Source organism: Cryptomeria japonica, chromosome 6 (genome assembly GCF_030272615.1).
Source record: "Cryptomeria japonica chromosome 6, Sugi_1.0, whole genome shotgun sequence".
In the NCBI taxonomy this organism is placed as follows: Eukaryota; Viridiplantae; Streptophyta; class Pinopsida; order Cupressales; family Cupressaceae; genus Cryptomeria; species Cryptomeria japonica.
Window position 1 is genome coordinate 433,906,651 of NC_081410.1, and position 23,982 is coordinate 433,930,632.

A 23,982-nucleotide genomic window follows, 5' to 3' on the forward strand; every position below is an offset into this window, starting at 1 on the left:
TATTTCTAAAACCCATGTATATGGCTATGGGAGCCAAATTAACCCATGGTTGTCTGATGATTTCTTGTTCCTTTTGTTAGGACAACTTTATGGTTGAGGGTTCCATATCCATTCAAATTATTATTGTAAAGGGTTTCGGGTCCCTTGAAAACCTCCTTTTGCCTTAATAAAAAACTTAATTTTTTCATTTAACTTGTGGGGATGAGGGGTCCTTAACTCTTTAACCACGTGGTTAACATCCACTATATCCTACTTTCCAATGATCAGGAATATCATTTGTGATTTATCCATGGGGGCATAGGGAAAAATCTTCTTGACACTAACGATCACCATCTCTATCTCGTTCTTTATTAGCCTACCAACCCATGATATCTTAACTAAATAAACTTTAACTCTTGTTGGGATGCAAGAAAGACACTAAACATTATCATTTAACACTTACACTTTGTGAACAATGATTCGTGTCCCTACACACCTACAAGGGCTTGAGAAACAATGGGATATCCCTCGTAGGGACGCGAGGGGGTTAAGAAACAAAGGAAAAACATAAAGTGATGGTTATAATAGGCTGCCTCGTACACCCACAAGGGCTTAAGATGACCACTAGAATTGGATGCAGGGAAACGAGGAAAGTTAGGACTTGAGTATTCTAATTTGCTCATATAAAAATGAAGATGAAGTGACATCTAAAGTTTTTTAAGAGCTCAAGTAAAATCTATAGCCAATACTCAATCAATTTAATAGGTGAAGGGGCCAATTAGAATATGAAATTTGTAAGCTCAAGTCGTGACTTAAGTGACTGGTTACTCAATGCAAAAGGTCAATGAAAGAATTTTAGATTGAACCATTACACACAAAAGGTTTAGGGCTTTAGAAATATGGCATGGAACACCCCTATGAAAGCACATTAATTTTTTTAAAAAAATCTAAAATCCCTAACATAGGGATCATAAAATTTGGTTAAATCTTGATATTTTTAAAAAATTTCAAGTGACATTTATTTGTGAGGTTGCAGCCAAATAAATACCTAATCTCCCTCCTCAAAATTCTTCTCACTATGATGTTCATATACTTATTCTTTCATCTTATTTTGAGCCATAATTAAATTATCGTTAAGGATTTGTAACATTTATTATTAGTGTTGAATATGACCTTCTATGACATGAGCTTTGAAATGAGATTATAATTAATAAGTATTAGATGGTTGGGGTAGCCAAAAAGAGCCTCAAATGGGGTATTTTTATTCATGTGTGAAATGATGTGTTAGACCACCAATTTGCTAGTGGTAGCAACATATTCATAATTTTTGTTTGGCAATCTAATTGTGAATGATAAGATGAACTATGTATTAATTTTCTACTAAAAAATGTAAATAATTTTGTCAAATAGATGACAGTGAAGATAAGGTCACGATCTCTCAAAATGATTTTCATAATTCCATGAAATTTTTGTATATTTTACATGAATAATTTTTCTAAAATACTATCATGAAATGGATGTGGATTGTCGTATGTAAAGTTTAGCATGTAATTAAACTAGAAATCAGAGGGAAATCACGAATCCCTATCTAATTAAATAATTCTAAATAAACAAATAAAAATAGATGCATATAGAATAATTCTAAACAATGTAAAACTCCCTATTGTGCATCATGGCTTCCATTGTTCTTCTCTTCGTTGTGGTATGGTGGCTCTCAGATATTGCGTTGGCAACCTGCAAATGACAAAGATTCGAAGTTCGTGATTGTTGAAAATAGAGATTAAATGCTCAATTTATAGATAATTGGAGATGATTTGATTGAAAGGTGAAACAAATTGATCAAGAGGTGGAACTTAGGTGAGCTCACATGTTGATTGATAGTTGAACTGCTGATTTGGAGGTGGAACTGAACTGATTGAATAGATAAATGAGTTAACTGATTGAGAAAAAAGTTGATTGAAAGATGAAAAAGGATGATTGGAGGAAATAAAGAGGATGAAATAGTTAACTGATTGAAAACTAATTGAGAGCTTTATTTAGAAAAAAAGCTAACTAGAAGATAGAAATAGGAATTGGAAAGATAATTGAATTAATTAATTAATTGATTTAATTAATTAATTTAGCATGTGCTTGCACTTTGACTTTGATTTTCAATTTAATCTTTGCATGAGATTTAATTCAAATATTGAATTTATTTTAAATTCAATTTGTTATTTGAATATATTTAGAACTTGACTTTGGAATTCAATTTGATTTTTGAATTCATGCACATGTATTTGAAATTAGGAGAAATTAGAAGAATAAATTAGTTAATTAAATGAAATTAGAATTAGAATTAGAAATAGAAGAATATTAAATTAGAAGAAATAATGTAATTAAAAGAAATAATTAGTTAATTAAATAATTTGAAGAAACTATTTAATTATTTAGAAATTGAATTTAATTAAATAATAAAGGTTATTTAAATTAAAAGATTAAAATCACAATTAATTAAATAATAAAAATTTAATTAATATTTTAGAAAAGGGTTAATGATTAATTGAATAGAGATAGAAATTGAAAATGAATTTATTTAAATAATAAAGATTATTTAAATTGAGGATTAAAAATCACAATTAATTAAATAATAAATTTTTAATTAACATTAGAAAATGGTTCAAATGATTAAATGAAGATAGAATTAAAAATAGAATAATTAGTAAGATGATGAGGAAATATGAAATTAGAAGAATAAGATTAATTAATTTATTAAATAATTAAATAATTATTTAATCAATTAGAGGAATAATTAGTACATGATTAATGAGAGATTTTTAGGTGTCTACATTTTCCCCTCTTTGAGACAAAGTCAATACGACATTGTTTCAAAGAAAACGAAAAATTTCATGCCCCAGTATGCCCTGATGATGTTGTATAGTGTAAATATGCCCCCTCGGAAAAGGTGGTCGAAAAATTCAAAAATTGAGACCATATTTTCGATATCATTATAATGAGAAATCATGTGAAGTTTCATGTGATTTTGAGATCATTTCAATAGCCTACAAGTTCGTTGAAGCTCATGGGGACCATGGGCGTCGAAATGGAAAAAAAAACCCTAATATCTGAGCTATAAATAGACAGTTTGGCCTTTCATTTGCTCATTTGCATTGTTTTGAGTTCTTGGAGAGCATTGTGAGTCTTTCGCTTTCCTGCGAGTATTTGATCATCATGGTTGTCTATAGGGCACGAGTACACCTGTCTAAGCGAGTACGTTCGTATCAAAGACCTCTGGGGACTGGCGGCATGGTACAATTCCAAATTTATTGCCTGTTTTTGTAATTTTTTAAAAAAAAATCCAGATATTTAATTTTTAGTCATCACGCATACACTTGTCGATTTTCACGCATTAGCCATAAGTGTTACGCAAATGCCTTAAGTGTACCGCAAGAGTGTAAGTGTCACGCATAAGTGTTTAGTGTCACACATTCCTCTAATTGTTACGCATTGGTGTTAACCTTTACGCATTCGTTGTAATTGTTACGCATAAGCTTTAATTGTACCGCAATAGTGTTAAATACTACACATAAGTGTTAAACATTACGCATTCGTTGTAAATTGAATTTTTTTGTCATGCGTTTGATCAAATTTTTATCGCGTCATCCAAAATCTGACATTTTCAATGTTTTCTCTGTGCAGGAGAATATTGAAGTGTTATACTGCCAACATAGTAAACTCAGTGGACTTGATCTTTGATCCGAGTTACTTGATGAGGAGGTTGCACATATTTGACATCTAGGATTATATCATGTTTTACATTTGCTAGAGATTACGGACAACAAGGCCTTGATTATGGCGTTAGTGGAGCGGTGGCATTCCGAGACATGTTCCTTCCATCTTCCTACTAGTGAGGCATCCATTACTTTAGAGGATGTGTGGCATATACTGCATATTCCCATCCATGGTGCGAGAGTTGTATATGATCACGATGAAGGTGTTGCTAGACTGTGTGCCCTTTTTGAGTGTGAGGAGCAGGATTTACAGATCAGTGGTCATTATGATATCCCTTGGGCTCGCTTGGACTATGATGATCTTACTATAGTATTCTGCAGTATCGTAGGTGGTTTGTTGATCCCTGACAAATGAGGCCATGACTTTACAGTTGGATGGGGTAGAGTGCTCCATGATATGATTGTTCATCATTGAGTATATGCTTGGGGTCCTTGTCTATTAGCCATGGTTTATTATCATATGCACAACATTGTATACTTGGGATATTGATCGATCAGTTGTGGTGTGACATTGCTCCAAACTTGGGCTTGGGAGCACATTTCTATCTCAAGGCCAATTATTCATATTGACATGCAGCCTGAGGAGCCATATGCGTACAAAGATACACTTGGTATTAGACACAGGGGTTCGGATAACACCTTGTATTGGAGACATCAGCTTGATATCTTGCAACATTTTATTTGGAGACCATATTTAGATTGCCCCGGTTGGGCAGATGATGCACAACACTTGCCTTTCTGCAGATAATATAGATATCTGATTGGGAGGACCGTTGAGACGCAGAGGATCATTGAGATGTACCTTCCAGGACAGGTACTCAGATAGTTTGGAGAGGTACAAGTGACACCTATTGTTACAACATACTTTGCTAGCGTTTCTCATGAGGTTTCTGATTGGGGTGTGTGCATACAACCACATGTGGCAGCTACCAAGTTTGATACTCTTCAGGCATTACAATGGGGTTGGAGTGCAGGTACGAAAGATCTAGGGATTACTCCTGAGTATGATGCATGGTGGGTCAGACATAGGCCTATTCCACTGACTGATCCGATTGTTCCGATCATAGCTCAATAGATACGACATCCTAGACAGCGGCTAGGGATTAACATGTGGGAGAGGAGGGGAGATGATAGAGGAGAGGAGGGCGGAGGAGGAGAGGAGGGTGGAGGAGGAGATGAGGGGGTAGAGGAGGATGTAGACATTGGTGGAGACACCAAGTCTATGAGCAGCAGAGATCATGATGATTCCTCAGAGTCATCGAGTAGTGAGGATAGGGATGATGATGATATGCCAGAGTTAGAGGACATTCCTGCTGCATAGGGGGGAGGGGGAGATGGAGGACAGGGTGGTGATTTTGATGATGATGATCTGCATATTCTCAGAACACAGATTCAAAGTCTGGAGGATGAGGTTGCCAGACTTAGGCAGCGATGAGATGCTGAGCGGGAGGCATTCCGCAAAGACTATATTGCATTAGAGACCGAGAGGGACCATCTCCAGAGGGAGAGAGATGATGCAGTCAGATGGTCGCAAATGGTTTAGGCTACTTATGATCAACATTTTGCTTCGGGTACCGATGCACGTAGACAGTCTAATAGACTCTATTATGGTATACATGAGGCTTTTTATTATTGACAACTCTACCATGAGGTTGTACCTAAGGGACAGAAAGCTCTGAGCTTCAGTGAGGTTAGAGGTCATTCTGGTTCTAGTAGGACTTCTACACAGAGGACCAGTAGTGGTGGTGTTATGGGTCCACCTCAACATCTTGGGTAGGATCTAGCTGGCAAGATCCACCTAGAGATAGAGGTAGTGTGGGTTGATACATTGAGATCATGTTATCTGAGCCTTTGGGCCTATTTTTATGATTATTGTATTCTGACACATTACCATTTTTGAGTTATATATATGATATGCAATTTTTTGGCTGCAATCTATGATGCTTTGTTTTCCATGTATGTTGTATGATACTATGTGTTATGTGATGCATGTCTAAAATGATTTTATTTTTATTTTTTTTGAATGCAATAGTTTCTACATGATTTAAGATATGATGATTAATGAATGGTTTAATGATTTCTATATGAGACTCAAATGAATGCCATTAACACCATACAAATGCAATTTACACTATATGGATGCAACGATGCAACTTAAAACTATATGGATGCAACTTTGTTTTTGTATGATAATGCCAAAATATTCTTTTAACTCAGATGTACCTTGAAGAAATGTTAGTAAGATGAAAGAAATAAGAGATTGATAAAAGAATAATGTTAGATGACAGAAAATGATTTAGAAAGAGATGAGAAATCAAACAAACTATCAATAAACATATGAGATGAAAACGAGAATGATTGATTCACGAACCCGTGTCATTATTTATTGCGCAATATATATTCATCACGGAGCCTTATTATTGAACAATGAAGCTTAGCACATCAGGGTAATAGGAACCAAGATGTAAAGATATCTCATTGAAGAAACAAACACATAGCAGACAAGGAGTGAAACCCTCCATTCTGGGAAATACACTAGGGGTCGAGGTATGTGTGGCATCCACAAGTTGAATGCTCCTATCACAAACACCCACTAGAGAAATTTCCCTAGAACTTAATTGGTTCACACCACAAACAACAAGCAAAGAAAAAGATAATGCCCATCATGGCTCCTCTAGTCACTTGTGGACATCCTTGAGTAGCATAGGAACACAATCTGTCGCCAAATGATAAAAGATAAAGACTGACCCGAACAAAATTCAGCAGTTATACCAATCTTGTGCCTTCGTTCTCATTTGCTTGATGTGATAATTGATAATGTCTGATCTTAGAAAGTTGTGGACCCCGTTTAAGATTGACCTGTGTGATTTCAAGTGTATCCTCTTCTGTTTAAGACAAGATAATGATCACTTGATATGGATATGATACGATTGATAAGACAGTTTGATCAGTTGATTGCAGATGTTTGATTGGATAGTTGTATCCTTTGTTAACTTTGTGCGAAGTGTTTGTTGGATATTTGCTAGGGTATTTGATTCTTGCGAGACATTTTATTGCAAGTTTTTTGATTGATTTTTTTTTATTTTTTTGAGGTTTTGTGGATTGATATTTGAATGTTTTTGGTATTTTCTCAAGGTCGTATTTGAATGTTTATGGTTGATTTTTTTAGGACTTTTTCTGAATGTTTTTGGTATTTTTATGTTTTTCACTATTTTTGGATTTTTATGTATTTCACTGTTTTTGTATTTTTATGTTTTTCACTGTTTTGTGTTTTTTTTAGGATCGTATTTGAATGTTTTTGTTGTGATTTTGATGTTTTTTGATTTTTATTTTTTTCAAGACTTTTTCGAATGTTTTGGTATTTTTATGGTTTTCTTATGTTTTTGGTATGTTGATGTTTTTTGATGTTTTTGTTTGATTATGATTTTTTCGATGTTTTTCAAGACTTTTTTCGAATGTTTTGGTATTTTTATGGTTTTCAAATGTTTTTGGTTTGTTGATGTTTTTGTTTGATTTTGAGTTTTTTGATGTTTTTTATTTTTCCAATACTTTTTTTGAATGTTTTGGTATTTTTATGGTTTTCACATGTTTTTGGTATGTTGATGTTTTTGTTTGATTTTGAATTTTTCGATGTGTTTGGATTTTGATGTTTTTGATTGTTTTTGGATTTTGATGTAACATGACCTGCCATTAATTGATAAAGATAAGACTAACACCGATCTGTCTGGTTTCGAGCATGCCCTTCCTTGTATAAGACATGTTGATGTTTGATAGAGTTTGATCAATAGATTGGTTAACAAGACATATGATCAGTTTGATTGTAGATTTTGAGAGTTTGTCTGTTGTTGATTTGATTTGATGGATGGCCCATGCTTGCTTTCTTTGATTTTCAGATTTGTTATTTAATGGCTTTTTTCAAGACATTTTCTGATTTTTTAAATTTTTTCATGACATTTTTTTTTATTTTGTAGAGATTTTTTCAGTTATGCCCCCAATATGCAGACCTATGATGATAACATGATGATGCATAATGTGGTGGAGAAAATGAATTTTTGAGATGAGTTATGCTAATGCAGGATGCATGACAAAAATGTAGTTCTTATTCGAACAAGGATGAGTGTGTGTGTCTTTCGTTCTGAAATGCACTAATTGGATTAAAGGTGCGAAATGTTTCAGAGATAGGAGTTCAATCCATTTTCAAAAGACTTAGACCATCCAACCTAACACACTATGTAACCAAGATTTATGAATGGAGGCGCGGAAAACTTCTCCATCAATTCTTGAAACTTTGACCTTGTTTTGCCCATGTGTGTGCATTTGAGTTTATTCTGACTCTTATAACCATCAAAGACCCCTGGAATACTATGTGGCTAGCTACGTGAGTTATTCTGACTTCAAAAACATCTCGGATAGAGCCTCGCTACCAGCAAGATTTTAGGGCTCCGACGCGGTTATACACTATAGTCTCTCAAACATTGCTCCATTGTCAGTAGGCGTCCATAGCCTTGATGGAGTTACTTGTATGTTCCCATAGTCAACCTTTTTTGTCGCACTTGTATGCGTGATATTTTAGTAATATATCATTTTTTTTGTTTTGCCTTGAGATTGACATAACACTTTTTTCTTTTCTTTTCTTGCCTTGACTTGTAAGTAATGAAACCTACTTGGGTATGACAATTATAGCAGCGCTGAAATAGAATACTGTATTTTTTACTAGCCGCATGACCAACTAGGTATCTGTAATGATTTAGAGCTTTTGATTAATGTGATGAGATATAGCAATTGATAGATTTTGGGTAACAAGACTTGATAGTGAAACTTCTACCCAACCAAGGATAAAGCTTAATCACAATGTGACGTTGAAGATGAATGACTAAAGGCCTCCTAAAGACTTCATGAACAAGTATCTAGGAAATGAGACAAGCTTTGTTCCTTTCAGTGCAGACAAGTGAATAACTCAGACAATCATCATGTTTTATTGATGCAACTATATGAGAAAGCAATAATGATATGCAGCTATATGTTGTGCAATGGTGATATGCAAGCAACTATGATGCAGTTTGAAATGGAGATATGTAATGCAGTAAAGAAATGTGCAACTACAGTACTAAAAATTGAAATGAACCCACCCTTAGATGTAATATATTTTTAGGTGCATGTTGTTATTGAGTTGGTATGAACTTTGTGTAGATAATTCATTAGTCTTTGTTTGAAGAGTTGGATGAACCTGTCTTTTTCAATAGGATATGCGGTTGGGAGTCTTTCATTTACAGATTCTGTTGTAGCCTCCTTATTTTCAAACCAATTCAACTGTGATAAATCTTCTTGCCCCCAGCCTTTCAAGTGTGGTTGTATGAGGAAAATAGATTTTGGTTTCGAAGTTGTGACATGAGTGGGTGCTATGCTTGTTTTTATTGATGCACTTGAAGAGTATGATGAAGCCAACCAAGTGTTGATCTCATTAGCTGGTGTTATGCTTGTTCTTGAACAAGATGATGTAACAATATGGGTGTTGAATTAATTAGCTAGTGTTATGCTTGTTTCTGTCAGGACATTGGCATTTGATGATGGTGCACATACCATTGTTGACAAGTTGTCCTATGTAGTATGATCTAGATTGTTGATTTTATTGACAAGGGGCTCATGAACAACTTGTGTATTGGAATCATGAGAGAGACTAGGAGAAATGATAATGGGATCTTGTTTAGGAGGTGGATGTTGGATGGTACTCGAAAGAACATCTTTCTCTTGAGAAACAAGGGTGTTATTATGAGTGGAATAGAAAAGAATGAGGGGATCATCATAAGATTCTTGATAGGTGGAGTCTTAATCAAAAATTGGGTAGGATGAAAAGGTTTGTTCTTGATCTTGATTTATTTCATTACTGATTTCTTCTGATTTTGTATTGTCCTCCTAACATAGGGAAGGAGTTTGGATATTCATGGGAGATTCTTGGAAGGTTTCAACCTTTTGACTTGATGAGAAAGGATCTTGAATGAGACTCTCTGAATCATGACTTGGATTAGATTGGATTTGTGCTATGGATAGCCCTTGGGAGATTGTGCTATTGGATGAAGATAGTGTGGATTGGTATTGTGTAATCTTAGGGGATGATGAAATGGTGGATAGATGTGGTTGATTTGGACTTTGGCTGAAAGGGATTTGATTTTGGTTGAAAGGAGTATGATTTTGGTTGAAAGAGGTTTGATTTTGGTTGAATGAGTTTTGACTTGGACTTTGTTTGAAAGGGATTTGATTTTGGTTGAAAGGAGTTTGAAAGTTGGGTTGGTGTGAATTTTGATTTGGACTTTGGTTGAATGGGGTTTGATTTTGGTTGAAAGAGGTTTATTTTGGTTGGAAGAGGTACTTTGGGTGTTGGGTTGGTGTGAATTTTGATTTGGACCTTGGTTGAATGGGGTTTGATTTTGGTTGAAAGGAGTTTGAGTTTGGTTGACAGAGGTACTTTGAGTGTTGGGTTGGTGTGAATTTTGATTTGGACCTTGGTTGAATGGGGTTTGATTTTGGTTGAAAGGAGTTTGATTTTGGTTGAAAGAGGCTTGATTTTGGTTGAAAGAGGTACTTTGAATATTGGGTTGATATGATTGGTATGATTGATATGTTGGGTTGAAAGAAGGTTGACATGACTCTAATGTTGGTTGAATTGAGGTAGGAATGATTTTGTTGAAGAATGAAGGTTGACATGTTTGACTAATCTCACAAGAAGAAGAAGGCTGGCCTGATAATGATTCCCTCGTGGTTATCACCTCCCTCATCATATTTTCTAACTAGACCCTATGGTTGTTAGGACTAGTCATGTCTCTCATTTGTTGTTGCAAAGTATTGATTTGTTGAGCTAATATTTATATGGATGGTGATGGAATAGGAATGGAACAAATGAATTCTTCACCTTCCCTACGAAATGCATAACGTCAATCCATGATGTTTGCTTGATTGGTTTGAACCTAAGATCACAACACGTAAGATGTTTTCTTCATTTCTAGAATGTTGCAAAAGTTTGATTTGATGTTGATGTTGACAAGCTTGTTTGTTGCAGGATTTTGATTTTGTTGATATTGAAACTTGACTTTGTTGAGGAATTTGATCTTGTTGATTTTTTTGATAAAACTTTGGTTGAGATTCCACTTTATTTTTGGTATTTTCTAAAATGTTTGAATTTGGTGAAATGTAGCAAAGGACACAACAGACACATCAAAAAGAATAAAACCATGAAAAGAATACTTGTTTAAGAAACTTTTTTTCAAATTCCCATGAATGTTGGAGTCTTTTTCAAGACACCATTTTTTTTCGTTGTATTTGGGCAATTAATATCACATCAAGCAAACTCTCCTAAGGTCAAAAGGTCACAAGCATTATCACAACCCATGGCTTGATACTCCGTCAGCTTAAACAACCATGTCACACCCTAAGGTGTGCGCATTTTTTTGCCTTTTTTCGAAAATTAGACCAAAGAAGATTGCTCCTCAATTGGCCCATAATCTTGGGAGATATATGGTGAGTGTCTTGGGGGCGGATTCTTCCCCACCCTTGCACTGTGATAATTCAAGTGTCTGGTTACTAACTCAGTTAGGCTTCTAAATCCTAAGGTGTTTGGAAAGTGGTCACAATCAGCATCGTTTTACACTCCGTTGAGGGAGGTCTCCCAGTCTGTAGAGGTTACGCTCTACAGATTTTAACATACCGTATAGGCACTGAGGGAGGCATAACGTCGTTGTGACAACATGTAACACTCGTCGCACATGATTTTTAACACATACGCATTTATTTAGAGTGGCTCAGATTACTTGGCTTTAGTCATTGCCACTTAGGTCATTCCCCTCTCACCAGCCTTAATGGTGCCCTAAGGGCAACTCGGGAGGGCAATCCTTCTAAAGAATGTAAGTACAAAAGTTTACTGAAAGCATAAAAAAAAAGAGTATGGTTTTCTGATCATCCATTGAAGGAGAGAGCATAATGCCTTTTCCTTCGAAGAAACACAAAAAATGTTATTTTTATCCTTCCATTGCAATGATTTTCTATTCTAAGTTGAGATGTTGCTCCACACAGGCATGGTGTTCGTTTTTAACCTTCATAGCAATTTGTGAAATAACAGGAAAGAATTTAATTTTGTTCTTTTTAAAAGCACCAAAAGAAGTTCTCTACTCTAACCCTGTAGAGAAAATAACGTTAGTAGAGACATGGTGGGCTATCCAGCCTAATTTCCTTCCTTTGGTTACAAAAAACTGCTTCAGTGTTTATCAATGATCTTTTATAAAATAGAACACTAAAAAACTAGAATTTAAGAAAAATGAAAGATTAGAGAGGTTTTTTTTTTTAACATGAAGAACTTCCGAAAAAATGGAAACTTCCAAAAATAGAAACTTTCAAGAAATAGAAACTTTTCAGAAATAGAAACCTGCCAAAAATGGAAACTTTCTAGAAATGGAAACCTGCCAAAAATGAAAACTTTCCAAAACTAAAAAACTTGTCAAAATGGAAAATTTGTAGAAATGGAAACCTGCCAAAAATGGAAAATTTCCAAAAGTAGAAACTTGCCAAAAATGGAAATTTTTCAGAAATGGAAATCTGCCAAAAACAAAAACTTTCCAAAAACAAAAACTTGCAAAAAGTAAATTTTCTAGAAGTGGAAACCTGCCAAAAATGAAAAAATTTTAGAAATGGAAACCTGCCAAAAATAGAAACTTTCCAAAAACGGAAACCTGCCAAAAATGGAAACTTTCTAGAAATGGAAACTTGCCAAAATTGAAAAATTTCCAAAAACGGAAACTTGCAAAAATGAAAACTTTCCAAAAACGAAAACCTACCAAAAATGGAAACTTTCTAGAAATGGAAACCTGCCAAAAATGGAAACTTTTTTTTTTCAAAAATGAAAACATGCCAAAAATGGAAACTTTTTTCAGAAATGGAAACCTATAGGCATACACAAAATTTCAAATTGCTGTTAGTTCACGTCAGGTTCACCAAAATGTCGTATGTAAAATTCATCATGTAATTAAACTAGAAATCAGAGGGAAATCGTGAATCCCCATCTAATTAAAGAATTCTAAATAAACCAATAAAAATAGATGAATATAGAATAATTCTAAACAATGTAAATCTCCCTATTGTGCATCATAGCTTCCATTGTTCTTCTCTTCTTTGTGATATGGTGGCTCTCAGATATCGCGTTGGCAACCTGCAATTCACACAAAGATTTGAAGTTCGTGATTGTTGAAAATGGAGATTGAATGTTCAATTTATAGAAATTTGGAGAGGATTTGATTGAAAGGTGGAACAGATTGATCAAAAGGTGGAACTTAGGTGAGCTCACACTCTGATTGATAGTTGAACCGCTGATTTGGAGGTGGAATTGAATTGATTGAATAGATAAATGAGTTAACTGATTGAGAAAAAAGATGATTGAAAGATGAAAAAGGATGATTGGAGGAAATAAAGAGGATGAAATAGTTAACTGATTGAAAGCTGATTGAGAGCTTTATTTAGAAAAAAAGCTAACTAAAAGATAGAAATAGGAATTGGAAAGATAATTGAATTAATTAATTAATTAATTAATTAATTGATTGAATTAATTAATTAATTGATTGATTGATTGATTGAATTAATTAATTTAGCACGTGCTTGCACTTTGACTTTGATTTTCAATTTAATCTTTGCATGAGATTTAATTCAAATATTAAATTTATTTTAAATTCAATTTGTTATTTGAATATATTTAGAACTTACTTTGGAATTCAATTTGATTTTTGAAATCATGCACATGTATTTGAAATTAGGAGAAATTAGAAGAACAAATTAGCTAATTAAATGAAATTAGAATTAGAATTAGAATTAGAATTAGAAGAATATATATATTTTTTGATCGGTAATAGGCTGAAGCCGATAAGATGTACATACCCTACCCCCTTGTGGGATTTGAACTTGTGACCTCTCTTTCAAGAGCATAAGTTCTCCACCACTAGGCCAACTCAAGCTGTACCGAATTAGAAGAATATTAAATTAGAAGAAATAATGTAATTAAAAGAAATAATTACTTAATTAAATAATTTAAAGAAACTATTTAATTTTTTAGAAATTGAATTTAATTAAATAATAAATATTATTTAAATTAAAGGATTAAAATCACAATTAATTAAATAATAAATATTTAATTGATATTTTAGAAAAGGGTTAATGATTAATTGAATAGAGATAGAAATTGTAAATGAATTTATTTAAATAATAAAGATTATTTATATTGAGGATAAAAAATCACAATTAATTAAATAATAAATATTTAATTAACATTAGAAAATGGTTTAAATGATTAAATGAAGATAGAATTAAAAATAGAATAATTAGTAAGATGATGAGGAAATATGAAATTAGAAGAATAAGATTAATTAATTTAATTAAATAATTAAAGAATTATTTAATCAATTAGAGGAATAATTAGTACATGATTAATGGGATATTTTTAGGTGTCTACATGGATGACATAAAAATGTGTATACTTAGTGATTCTATCTTAAAAAATTAAAATTACATCAAGATTATTTGAATTTGGCAAACCTATAGTGAAGTTCATAAATATTTTATCCTCACGCTATGTTGGAATGCCTTATGGTTGTGAGAGGCATAGAGTCTTTATTGTTTCACCTTTGTTTTATCGACATATCAAACATTTATCCATAAATTTATTTACATCCACCTTAAGACCATTGAATAAATATTTTTTGATACAATGACAAATCTTTAAAAACCTTGAATGTCCTAAATATTTATTTGTACAATAATATATCTTTAAAACCTTGAATGGCCTCCTTATTGGGATTAAGGTTCCTCTACCTTGTAAATCCTATGACATGGTTCCAACATCCTTGGAAAGTGTCCTAAGGCACCTAAGATGTATTGGAAAAATATTTTTAATATTTAATTTTCACCATTATTTTTAATCATTCATAAGGGATGATGGGTTCCACTAAAAGCAGTGTAAGTGAGTTGTGAACACAATTATTTGATATTGTTTTTCCCACTTATGAACATCTAGAATAAGATATTTAATGACTTAAGAAAGTGGAGAAAGAGCGACCTTTGGGCTTCTCCAAGGAGCATGGAAGAGGCAATAGGTGTTTCTTAGTATTTTGTCATTTATTGTATTTAATGTAATGTTTATCTTGCAAGAATGGGCACTAGTTAGAGGGATGTTGGTGCAGTCACCAGTTAGGAGGGACCTCAAAGAGATCATTCTGGACCGGTCAACAAGAGAAACACAACAAAAACACAAGGATATGATGGAGGCAATGCAAAATAGATTGAATAAGATAATGAGAACTGATTACAATCAACCGGTAACAATCGGGTTACAGAAACCGGCACACAGGCCTACTAAAACATGCTCAAAATACAAAACATGTCACAACCGGGACCTCAAACTTAAGATTTCACTTCTATGTTCTATCTAACTCCCTATATACATTATAATGCTTAATTACAACAATTTATACGATCCAAGGGGATCTAGTTGGCCCAGAAAGAGATCAAAACCTGAAGAACAATACCTAACGTGTAAAACCAATAAGGTCGGCCTCCGCCAAAGAAATTCCTCCAAAAAATCCAAAGGATGAAATGAGAATCAAAGGGAAGGTCAACCACACACTAAGGAACAATGAAATCAAAGCTCAGGGCTCCGCAAGCTACAAAAAGGATCCCGTAGATCACTAATGCAAATAGGTCCAAACAACCAGTAACAAAAAACTGTCTCAGAAACCGGTAGCAATAACTTGTTAGAAAATGATCCAAATGCTCTACGGTTTGGGAATAAGGAAGATGATCAAGTCTTCAAGAAAAATACAAATCCACAAGTTCTAATGAGCCAAATCCAGGAAATACAGAAAGAAATACTAAAACTGCAAACAAAAAAGAAAACATAAAGAATTTTTTTTTTGGTTGATGCAAGATTGCCAAGAACCAGGGATGCTCCTGCATCAGACATCCGAGGTTGTTGAAAAAAGTGAGTCTCTCACTTTGTTGGGGTCAGGGAGAAACCAAGGTGGTCTAGCTCTTCTTGAGAAATCCAAGATGAGTCTTCAACCGGTCTGCCTTTCCACTTCACAAGATACTCCTTATACTGATTGCTTTGGGTACTACGCCCAATCCTACTATCCAAAATGTCTTCAATTTGATCTGGTTCCTTCCAGGGCAACTGCTTCTCCAAGTCTGCAATATTGTTCTCACTGAATTATGGGTCATGATACTGATGTAGATCAACAATATTGAATATAGGTGAAATGCTCAAATCATCCGGTAACTCCACTTCATATGCATTTCCATAACTGAATTTCCTCAAGATCTTACAAGGTCCAAACATCCTTATTTGCAACTTGTTATAGGTTCCAACTGGGAATCTCTCTTTTCTCAGATACACCATCACTTTATCGTCAACTTCAAATTCCTTATGTCTTCTCTTCCCATTTGCTTTCTCCTTATACTTGTTGTTCATGTCCTCCAAATGCTGCTTAACTTGAATATGCGAGGCTGCCATGTGATCAACGAAATCTTTAGCTTCTGCACTTCTCTTATCCTTGCTGCTGATATCTCTTAACTCCGATATACCTCTAGGGTGTGCACCGATAATTATCTCAAAGGGTGTTCTTCCAATACTCTTATTCACTAAATTATTGTAAGCAAACTTGCTTGTGCAAGGATCAAATACCAACTTCTGGTTTTGTCTACAACTAAACATCTTAGTAAATTTCCTAAGCTATGGTTAACTACCTTTGTCTGTCCATCAGTCTGTGGGTGAAAAGTAGAACTGAATTCCAAATCTATCTTCAACTTTTTCCAAAGTGTTCTAAAAAAATAACCAACAAACTGAGTATCTCTGTCTAAAACTATGCTTTTAGGTAATCCATGCAATCTCACCACTTCCTTGAAAAATAGGTCTGCTATATGCACTGCATCTGATGTCTTCCTACAATGTATGAAATGAGCCATTTTTGAGAATCTATCCACCACCACAAATGTAGCATCATCCCCTGTCTATGTTTTAGGTAATCCAAGTATGAAATCCATGCTTATATCCTCCCAAGGTCTTACCGATACTGTCAAAGGTTTATAAAATCCCACATTCTGACTACTCTCTTTTGTAACTTGACAAATTCTACAATTCTGCACAAATTTCCTAACATCCTTATGAATCTGGGGTCAAAAGTAATGCTCATTCACCAATGCTACTATTTTGGCAACACCAAAGTGTCCGACTAATTCTCCACTATGTTTCTCCTTTATCAAATTCTCTCTCATAGAACTCCTAGGTATACACAACTTAACTCCTCTAAATAACATCTCATCTTGAATGAAATAATCCAACCACTTATTCCTCTCTATCATAACCGGTTCTCTACATGCTTTCCAAGGTTCTGCAAATCTGGGTCATCATCATACAAGGTCTTCAACTCCTCAAATCCTAATACTGTCACACTCATCCCTGTCAACAAATTCCTTCTACTTAATGCATCGACAACTTTGTTAGATTTCCCACTTCTATGCTTCAACACAAAGGTGTAACTCTGCAAAAATTCTACCCATCTCATATGTCTCCGATTTAACTTACTCTGACTGTTCAAATATTGCAAGGCTTGATGATCCATATACATCACAAAACTCCTTAGGCAACAAGTAATATCTCCACTTCTTCAAGGCTTGAACTATGGCATAGATTCCTAATCATACACTGAATATCTCCTCTGGGCATCATTATACTTCTCACTAAAATAAGCTACTGCTCTCCCTCCTTGACTCAAGATTGCTCCAATTGTTGTTCCACTTGCATCACAATCAACTTGAAATACTTTGTTGAAATTCGATAAAGATAACACAGGCTGCTCAGTCACTTTTTGTTTCAGCAATTTAAAACTTTCGTTTGCTTCAGTTGTCCACTTGAATTCCTTATTATCCCATCTCATTTTATCAGTCATAGGGCTATAAACAAAACTGAAATTTCTAATAAACTTTCGATAGAAACTAGCCAATCCATGAAATAATCTTACCTCTCCAATGCTTTCCGATGTAGGCCATTCAACAATTGCTTTCACCTTCTCAAGGTCCATCTTCAGTCCATCAACAGATATCACAAATCCCAAATAGACTAACTCTTCCATCATGAAAGTGCACTTCTTCAGGTTTATCAACAAATCCTCTTCTGTGAGCTCTAAGCAGGGAAGGGATACGACAAACACCATTTTGAATGCCGCTCAAAATTGCACACTGGAGTCTTTCAATTTTCAGAAGTGGGTTATTGAAAATATTACCAACATATAGAGCAAACAGAGAGACCTGGAGTATAAGATTCGCAATTTGATCAAGGATACTAATTCGGGGAAAAAGAGTGCGGAGGTGGAAACTAGCGAAGCAGAAGATGAAATTGAAATGTAGGACTGGTCGAAAAAATTTCTTATAAAAGGTGATTTGAAACATCTGGAAGATGTGATTAGAACTGTCAAAGATAAGACTGAGGCTGATAACGAAATCATCATCAATCGGGTTGCTAAAATTGAGAAGGCATTGAATAATTTTATGAATCACAGTCTTGAGGTCTTGAGGATCTCGTCTCAAAATATGAATGCCTTGGTGGATTACTTGGAGAGGAAACAATAGAATAAGGATATGGTAATCATTGATGATATGCCGACCTCCAGCTCTACTCCACAAATCTCCAGGCAAAGGACCAGGCAGACGACCACTGATTTGGAGACAAAGATGAAAGACATTCAGCTGAAGCAGGAGAACAAAGATCTGAGAGAAGCCGCTAAGGCCATGATGCTGTTGGTTAAGAATGCAAAGGAGTCCATAAAAGTTTTTATTTGATATGTAATGCTACTTTTTGGCTGTCAGTCTCTCACTGGCTCTGTGCTGTCCTTTTTTCCTACCTGCTGGTTTTTCTACTGGTTTTTTTGCAGCTTTTCTGTCTAGGTCTTGTTTTCTCTAGTTTCTTTCATGCTTATCCTTCGTTTTGTAAGCGGGTTTCGGGTCCCTTAAAACCTGATTTTCCTTAATAAAAAACAAATCCTCTTCTCTCAGCCTTTGTAGAACTTGCCTCAAATGCAACAAATGCTCTTCTTTTGTCTTACTAAAAATCAAAATGTCATCCAAATAAACAATAACAAATTTACCCATGAATTTCTTCAATACCTTGTTCATTAACCTCATGAAAGTACTTGGTGCATTAGTTAACCCAAAAGGCATCACCAACCATTCATATAGTCCTTCATTTGTCTTGAATGTTGTCTTCCACTCATCTCCTCCTCTGATACTGATCTGATGATACCCACTCTTCAAATCTATCTTTGTAAAGTATTTGGCTCCACTCAAACAATCCATTATGTCGTCCATCCTCGGAAAAGGAAATCGGCATTTCACTGTGATCTTGTTTATTGCACTAGAATCGATACACATCCTCCATTATCTATTCTTCTTAGGTAATAACACTGTTGGTACTATACAGGGGCTCAGACTTTCTCTAATCAAATATGTCTTCAGCAACTCCTGCACTTGTATATTCAACTCTTCATTCTCTGTCAGTGTCATCCAGTGTGCAACTTTGTTAGGCAAACTAGCTCTGGGAATCAGGTCCATACAATGACTGGTACTTCTTACCGGTGATAATCCACCAGGCACATTCTCTGGAATGATATCTTCATATCCTGTCAGTAACTTCTCTATCTCTTCCAGTTGTTCTCCTGGTTCTAAGTCTTCTTAGGAACTAAGGCAAAACATACATTCTCATGTCTCATTTCATCCAGGAATTTCCTTCCATCCACCAAACAGATCCTAGCATTTGTACATACTTCACTCTTCAAAGGCTCCTCCAAGGGTAACAAAATTTGCTTCATCCCATTTGCCACAATAGTGTATATGTTCTTCCTCCCATCATGTATTGCCTGCCTATCAAACTGCCAAGGTCTACCCAATAAAGGTGACAAATATCCATCGACATAATATCACGCAAGACTTCATCATGATAATTCCCAATTTTCAATTTTACCAAACATTGCTCACTTACTAACAACTTATGTTCATCCTGAATCCATGCTATCTGATAAGGCTTAGGGTGTTTCAATATTTCCAAATTCAACTTAGTCACCATCTCTTCTGAAACAAGGTTATCTGAACTACCACTATCAATAACAACTTTACAGCACTTACCAGATACCTTACATCTGGTCTTGAACAAATTCCTCCTCTACAGAGGCTCCTCATCTTCTCTGGTATGACACAAAACTCTCTGCATCATCAACAGTTCTCCATCTTTTGGTTTATTAGTTGATCTGGTGGGGCTTTCTTCCACCAAAGTTGTTCTCCCAGTATTCTCAATCTTCTTACACTCGAAAGCACGATGTCCTTCTCCTCCACACTTAAAGAAAATGCCTCTAAACACTCTCTTGTCTTGTCTTCTGTCATCTTTTCCAAAATTCTCATTCTGGTAACCATCAGGTTCTCTTCTCCAGTAGAAATTTCTATCATCCTTCTGATATGAACTACCATCCTTGCTTACTTCCTTGTCCTTGTTCTAATTTGTACAGGTACCTCTTCCTCTATTATATCCTCTTCCTCTTTGAAATCTTCCTCTGGCAAACCTTCCACCTCTACCTCTCTGTCTCTGCTCATGTCTTTTGTTCAGCTTCTCTTCCACTTTCAGGGCATACTGGTAAGATTTTTCAACACTATGCAACTTGATCAGACTGAGTTCGTCTTGTATCTAGGCATTCGTAATCCATTCAAATATCTGGCAACTTGTTCAACTTTATCATCAACATGTCCTGATCTAATATGTAGCTTGTAGAATGCTTCAGTATACTCCTTCACACTAGATTCCTTCTGCTTCAAATTTTGCGACTTCCAGAATAGATTCACTTGATAATCAACCGGCTTAAACTTTGATTTTAACTTCGCAACCATCTGATCCCATGTTTTGATCTTCTCTTTACCTCTCCTTTGTCTATCGACTTGCAAATGTTCCTACCAAAGAGATGCATGACCTTTCAATCGGGTACAAGCATACTTCACCTTCCTTTCCTTTGCGGTGTTCTCAAAATCAAAATATTTCTCCATCTCCGAGATCAAATCCATAAATTCATCTAAGTCCAACTTCCCATCATATTCTGGTGGGGTAAAATGTGGTTTAGTATTCTCCCTACTCAAAACCCTCAAAAACCTCTCTTCATCTAGATCAACTGCCGATGGGTTTCCTTGTTCCGTTGGGGCTTCTTTTGCTTCATCTTCAATATGTCAGCCTCTTCTCTGGGTTGTCTCCATGACTTCCAACCGGGCTGCAATTCCTCTCAACATTTCCATTATAGTGGGATTTGCATTCCCACACACTCCACTAGTCCTATTTTCTCTTTGCACCATCTTCATGCCAGTCCTCTGCAGCTGCAGGTTGGATCCACAATCTCCCACCCCACAACAAAATTTCTCAGGACAATGCAATCTCCAGAATAAAATCGCTTTGATACCACTTGGTGCAGTCATCGGTTAGGAGGGACCTCAAAGAGATCAGTCTGGACTGGTCAGCAAGAGTAAACACAATGAAAACACAAGGATATGATGGAGGCAATGCAAAATAGATTGAATTAGATCATGAGCACTGATTACAATCAACCGGTAACAACCGATATACAAAAACTGGCACACAGGCCTGCTAAAACATGCTCAAAATACAGAACAAGTCACAATCGAGACCTCAAACTTAAGATTTCGCTTCTATGTTCTATCTAACTTCCTAGATATATTCTAATGCTTGATTATAATTATTTATACGATCCAAGGGGATCGGGTCGGCCCAGAAAGGGATGGAAACCCAAAGAACAAGACCTGATGTGTAAAACCGACAAGGTTGGCCTCCGCCAAAGAAATTCCTCCGAAAAATCCAAAGGATGAACTGAGAATCAAAGGGAAGGTCGGCCACACGCCAAGGAACAACTAAATCAACGCTCAGGGCTCTGCAAGCTACATAAAGGATCTGATAGATCACCAATTCAAATAGGTCCAGGCAACCGGTAACAGAAAACTGTCTCGAAAACCAGTAGCGATAACTTGTTGGAAAATGATCCAAATGCTTTGTGGTTTGGAAATAAGGAAGATGATCAAGTCTTCAAGAAAAATCCAACTCCACAGGTTTTGGTGAGCCAAATCTGGGAAATACAGAAAGGAATGCTGAAATTGCAAACAAAAAAGAAAACAAAAAGAAATATTTTTTTTGGTTGATGCAAGATTGCCAAGAATCGGGGATGCTCCTGCATCATAAGTATTGGAGATAAATTTAGTGCCTTTTTTAGCTCCATGGAGGCATTTAAAAAGTTGTGGTTTTTAGGAATGAAGAGGATTCTTTATACATCTTTATTGGTGGTTTTGGAGCTCCTTCCATTCTATAAATTTAGTCTTTTGGGTGTAGATTTTATGGGTGTAACAATTGAATGTAGATTTCTTTGTAGGAATGAAGGACATATAGGAGGCATAAGGAGGTTGTTCACATGTAGATAGGTGTTTCTATGGTGGAGACAAAGAGGAGAATGGAAGTGATTGTACTATAAGCACATTTATTGTTGATAATGCAAGTTTGGCGTCTCTTCTTGGTGGAGTTTTTCTCCACAAGAGTTTCTCCATGTAAATCATGTGCTATGTGTTGATCTTATATTTCTGATTATGCCTTATTGATGCTATCTTATGTTGATGTTAATAATTATTTATTTTTGTTATAAGGTCACATAAGATACGTTGATTAAGCACAATATACAAGCTAATTTTTGGAATCATAAAGAAGAAGGATCTAATCATGGTTTTCCACATTAAGGCAACTTAATTTTTAGATTTGCATATGAGTTTAAAATTTTCATGTTGCAACTATCCAAGTCTTGTATCTCATCCCTTGGTTATTTTTTTGGATAGAGATTGATATTCACAATGTTTGATATTGAACCTATTTATTTGGTATTAGAGCTTAAGGTTACGGGTTCTGGGTATTCCTTTATTTTTTGTTTCTTAGCATGGAAAGCTTGTTGGAATCATTTAGAAGGAATTAAAGGTTGTTGAAAGGATTTTGGGGCTGCAATGGATGTTTTATGAGTTAATTTGTTTTTCATATTTGTGAGGTTGGAAATCATGGATATTATCAATGTGATCTATGTTGCACATTTGAAGCTCATGTTTATGGATCTTCATGGAGTTGGTTATGGTTTGGTAACACGAAGCTCTTATTTTATAATAAGTGTTTATCCTCTTGTTTTGTGGTTTTGTTCCTTTACCTTGTGGTTATATTCAATGAGAAGGTGTTCATGTTAGATGGATATTGACGTCCTTGTCACATGGAGATACACTGATTGTTGGACTATGAAATGGAGTGCTTATGTTGGGTTCAAATAAGCCATCAACCTCTTTGTGAGTTGTGGAGATGATATGTTACATATGGTTTGAGCTCCTAAACATATTTCCTTTCCATGTTCGATTGTAGTGATCTCTTGTTTTTAGTTGTTGGGTTTTATATATCTGTTTGTATTCCATTGTTCAAATGACATGTATAATGTGAATGTGTGGATGTTTAAGTGGATTTCAAATGTACAAAGATGGTTTTGTAGGTTTTACAAGTTAACAAAAATATGTGGTATGTAGATCTATGGTAAGACTAGATTCAGGGTGTTCTAGATGGAGACAGTTACAGGTTTGCATGGTTGATTGTAAGGTTCTTATTGATTTATGGTTACTCCTTTGTGGGTTTGTTTGGAAAATTAGATATAGCACTAGTTTTGGTGTTTGAGTCTTGAAAATCCACATGTTATACCTGATTATCTCTATTATCCATGATATTGACGTTGGGTTGGATCTTTTAGCTATTTGATATTAGAGCATTGATTATGTATTTCTTTGAGATGTTGAATACACGTTGAGCTTGTAAATTGTTTGATGATGATTTAGTTTGGTAGGCCTTGTTGTCGGTCACCATTATTGCATTAGTATGATTATTATAGTGAGAAAAGGGTTATTTGGAGTACCTGATATAGTTGATCATTTGAATCTTAGCAATATGTTATGGTGCATGAGAAGCTTCGTTCACTTTCAATAGATTTTTGATAATGATATTGTTCATGATTCCATGTATAACTCAATACCACTTTTAGTGGGAGCTTTATATAGTCACATAATGCATTATATCTTCTTTGTTTCAAGATTTTGGTTCTAAGTTGTT